This window comes from Macaca fascicularis, chromosome 5 (genome assembly GCF_037993035.2).
Source record: "Macaca fascicularis isolate 582-1 chromosome 5, T2T-MFA8v1.1".
Taxonomy (NCBI): domain Eukaryota; kingdom Metazoa; phylum Chordata; class Mammalia; order Primates; family Cercopithecidae; genus Macaca; species Macaca fascicularis.
Genome location: NC_088379.1, coordinates 170,454,042 through 170,458,912, shown reverse-complemented (window position 1 = coordinate 170,458,912; position 4,871 = coordinate 170,454,042). Strand labels below are relative to the sequence as shown.

Sequence of the window (4,871 nt, the reverse complement as noted above, 5' to 3'; positions counted from 1 at the left end):
ACCTCTGCCTCCTGGGTTCAAGCAATTCTCCTGCCTTAGCCTCCTGAGTAGCTGGGATTACAGGCGCCCACGATCACGCCTGGCTAATTTTTGTATTTTTAGTAGACATGGGGCTTCACCACGTTGGTCAGGCTGTTCTCAGACTCCTGACCTCAGGTGATTCACCCGCCTCGGCCTCCAAAACTGCTGGGATTACACGCATGAGCCACCACGCCCGGCCTACCAGGCCTTTTAAAAAGTGAACTCAGGGGCTGCAGCAGTGCTGGCTGTAGGTGATGACATGGTGAGGAGTGGGTTTGGGGCATGAGAATCACAAGGCAGTTTCCAAGCCTCTCTCTTTACGTCTCTGGGTCTTCTCGGAGAAACAAGGCTGAAAAAATTACTCTTCCCACTAAAACATACCAAGTATATGCCCAGCCTTCATGAAAGTGAACAGAGAAATGAAGCACCTTTATGTGGGTGGCCTTGGCCAGGAAATTTCTGAGACAGACCTACAAAATCAGTTCAGCAGATTTGCAGAGGTTTCGGATGTGGAGATTACACAGAAAGATGACCAAGGAAACCCGCAGAAAATCTTTGCATATATCAACATCAGTGCAGCAGAAGCAGACCTGAAAAAATGTATGTCTGTTCTAAATAAAACAAAATGGAAAGGTGGAGCATTACAAATTCAACTAGCAAAAGAAAGCTTTTTGCACAGATTGGCCCAAGAGAAAGAAGAAGCAAAAGCTAAGAAAGGAAAATCAACAACAGGTAACACCAACTTGTTAGAAAAGATAGGAGTGGAATTCCATATGAAAGCTGTGCCTGGGACAGAAGTGCCAGGGTATAAGAATTGGGTTGTGAGCAAATTCGGAAGAGTGTTACTTGTTCTTCACCTTAAAAATTATCATAAATATAAAATTATAAAATATGATCCCTCAAAATCCTGCCACAACCTAAAGAAGATAGGGGAGGATTTCACAAACACCGTTCCTATATCCAGCTTGACTTGGGAATTGGAAGGAGGGAATGACCCTATGAGTAAGAAACGGTGAGGAGACTTCTCGACTTCCACAGCCAAGAAGACGATAAAAGTGCAGAGGGATGAGAGTTCCACTGGGTGTCTGACCATGAGTCCAAGGCCCAAGTGGGTAATAGAGAGACCACCCTTAACACAGCAACAGGCTGCACAGAAAAGAACTTGTGATCGCATTACTTCTTCTAAATCACCTCCTGTACCTGTTTCTGATACTCAGAAACTTAAAAATCTACCTTTTAAGACTTCTGGCTTGGAAACTGCCAAGAAGAGAAATAGCATTTCTAATGATGATATTGATTCTGAAGATGAATTAAGAATGATGATTGCAAAAGAGGAAAACTTATAGAGAACCATACAGCCCTCAATAAATGAATCTGAAAATGATCCCTTTGGAGTTGTAAGGGATGATTTCAAATCAGGAGTTCACAAATTGCATTCTTCAATAGGTTTAGGTATCAAAACTAATGTCTCTTACCATGACAGTGATGATATTATTAGAAACGATTGTGAGTATGACTCAGGAGATACAGATGAAATCATTGCGATGAAAAAAAAATGTTGCTAAGGTCAAAAACAGTACAGCATTTTCACAATTGGAAAAATCTACAGACAAGAAAACTTCCTTCAAAAATAGAGAAATCTGTGAGCTTTCTGATCACTGTATTAAAGTACAAAAAAGAAAAAGCAATGTAGAGTCAGCCCTCGTCATGGATTAAAGCCTCTTAATCACAAATCTCCCTCTCAGTGCAGTAGCGGTGAAGATGCTGATTCTGCATCAGAATTAGCTGACTCTGAAGGAGACAAGGAGTATAATGCCATGATTTAAAAAAAAAAAAAAAAAAAAAAAAAAAAAAAACTGCCTTCGTGTGAATCTTACTTTAGCTGATTTGGAACAATTGGCTGGCACTGATCAGAAAGTTCCAAATGAAGATACTGAGAGTGATGGACCAGAAACCATGACACAATGCAAGTTTAACAGAGGCTTCAAGAGCCCCAACACTCCCACTGGCCTCCACAGACGCAGACAGTGTATTTGTCCTGAGGACATTGTGGCTTCCCTGTTAGAAGGAGAGGAGAGCACCTGTGGCAAACAGAAACCAAAGAAAAACAACTTAAAGCCAAAATTCCAGGTTTTCAAGGGAGGAGGCTGTTTATATGAAAAGAAGTCAGTTAAAAAAAAAATCATTGAAAGACAATGTTGCCTCTAACAATATTAATAAAGATCAGAATTCCATGAAACATGTGGATCCCAGTATCATATCCATGGAAGATGGGTCCCCATATGTTAATAGCTTTTCAGGTGAACTGCCTCCATGCCAACATGCAAAGAAGGTGAATGGCCTAAATTATATTCAGCCTCAAAAAAGACAGAACACTGTAATCCCAGCACTTTGGGAGGCCGAGGCGGGCAGATCACGAGGTCAGGAGATCGAGACTATCCTAGCTAACACAGTGAAACCCCATCTCTACTAAAAATACAAAAAAACTAGCCGGGCGAGGTGGCGGGCACCTGTAGTCCCAGCTACTCGGGAGGCTGAGGCAGGAGAATGGCGTAAACCTGGGAGGCGGAGCTTGCAGTGAACTGAGGAACCACCACTGCACACTCCAGCCTGGGTGACAGAGCAAGACTCCGTCTCAAAAAAAAAGAAAAGAACACTTTTGAGAGCCAGGATCGCAAGGCAGTGTCCACTAGCAGTTCTGAAAAGAGAAGTAAGAATTCTATTTCTAGTTTATTGCCATTAGAAGGTAAGAAGTCCTTAAGTCTTCGTGCAAAGACTCACAACATAGGCTTTGACAAAGACAGCTGCCATAGTCCCACAAAGACAGAAGCTTCAGAGGAAGAGAGGTCTGACTCAAGTAGCCTCACATCTCTTGAGAAATCACCAAAGGTCTTATCCAAGGACACCGAGGAAATCAAAACTGATTTCTCACTTTCTATTAGTAATTCATCTGATCTGAGTGGTAAGGATAAGCATGCTGAAGATGATGATAAGCACTTGGCAGCCTTGGAAACGAGGCAAAAAGCAAAAGAAGTGCAGAAGAAGCTGGTGCACAATGCTCTGACAAATGTGGATGGTCATCCAGAGGATAAGCTAACCCACATCATCTTCAGTTCTGACAGTGAATGTGAAACAGAGGAGATATCTACTCAGGAGGACAGCCGTCCAGGAGAGGAATGGGTGAAAGAGTCTATGAGTGAAACATCGAGGAAGCTGCCTGATAGCAGTGATGATGAGGAATCTGATTCTGAAGATAACAGTAACAGGCTCAAAATTAAACCTCAGTTTGAGGGCAGAGCTGGACAGAAGCTCATGGATTTACAGTCGCACTTTGGCACTGATGACAGATTCTGCATGAACTCTTGATTTCAAGAAAGTGACAGTGAAGAGGAACAGGAAGAGTTAAATGAAAAGAAAACTACTAGGAAGAAGAGAGCCTGCTGAAGAAGAAAAGAAAGCCCTGAATGTTGTACAAAGTGTTTTGCAAATCAACTTAAAAAATTCTACAAAGAATCAGTAGCTGCTAAGAAATTTAAGGACAGCATACATTATGATCCAACGAAGAAAGACCGTGCCACTTACGAAAGAAAAAGACACGATAAACCAAAAGAAAGTAAAGAAAAACAAAAAAAGAAAAGGGAGGAAGCTGAAAAGCTATCTGAGGTGTCCAAAGAAAGGTATCATAACATCGCTATGGATCTGAAAGAAATATTTCGAACTTCAAAATATACCAGTGAAAAAGAAGAGGACACACCCTGGAATGAAGAGTGTGGCAAAGAGAAACCTGAGGAAATCCAGGACCCTGCAGCTCTGAGCAGTGGGGCTAAGCAGCCCAGCAGGTTCACATTCTCCTTTTTTGATTCAGACACTAAAGACATAAAGGAAGAGACTCACAGAGGTGAAACAGACGGGTTCTGGGGACGAGAAAGACCCGTGTTTCCAAGACAGCAGTTCCAAAGAGGAAGATGTTACTGAAGGAACAGATCACAGAAAGTCCAGTCCTGGAGAAGCATCATTACCTGAGAAAGAGACCACTAGATTTTTCTTTTTCTCTAAGAATAATGAAGGACTTCAAGCAGGTTCTGATTTATTCTAGAGAGGAGCAGGAAGTAATATTAGCAGGAACTCTTGGGACGCCGGAACAGACAACCTGCCTATGGATTGTCGGAAGAAACATAAAGATGCAAAAAGGAAAATGAAACCAAAATAATAAATATCAGCATTGAGTATGATGCCGAATGTGAACAAGGCTCACCTAAGGAAACGGACCCGGAAAATAGTTTTAGCTGACAAAAAGAAATTTCAGAGTGGAGGAATTTTAAAAATCTGGCTGATGGAATATCATTCTGGTTGTCACCTTTTTCTGTGGAGCTCCTCTGCATTTCTTCCTAAGTAATTACTTCAGAAAGTTAAATTCAACTTCTTAAAAAGGAAAAAAAAGTGAATTCAATAACATCATTAAAATCTTAGCCATACTCAAATTGCCCCACTTGTCCTCAAAATGTCTCTTACAGCTGTTTAAAATTCAGCATCCAGCCAAGTTCACACATTACGTTTGGATGCTGTATTTCTTTAGTCTTCCATTGTGACCCTCTGATCTTCCTGACACCAAATCCTTTGACAAGTCCAAGCCAATTGTTCTACAGAATGTTCCATCTCCTGAATTTATTTGACAGTTTCCTCATGATTGGATTTAGACAAGACATTTCTGGCAAGGACTCTACTTAGGTTATGCTGTGTACCTCCCACTCCATCACATCCAGAGGCACCTAATAGCCTGACCCATGGTCGCAATGGGGAGTTTGACGATTTGGGACAATGGTGACTGCCAGATCTCTCCATTGCAAAGG

At 41.7% G+C, this 4,871-nt stretch overlaps 1 pseudogene; it reads left to right on the top strand.

Annotated features, from left to right (window-relative positions):
* The first annotated feature begins 422 nt into the window (after positions 1–422).
* On the top strand, positions 423–4,235 carry LOC102134068 (nucleolar protein 8-like; annotated as a pseudogene).
* The last annotated feature ends 636 nt before the right edge of the window (positions 4,236–4,871 follow it).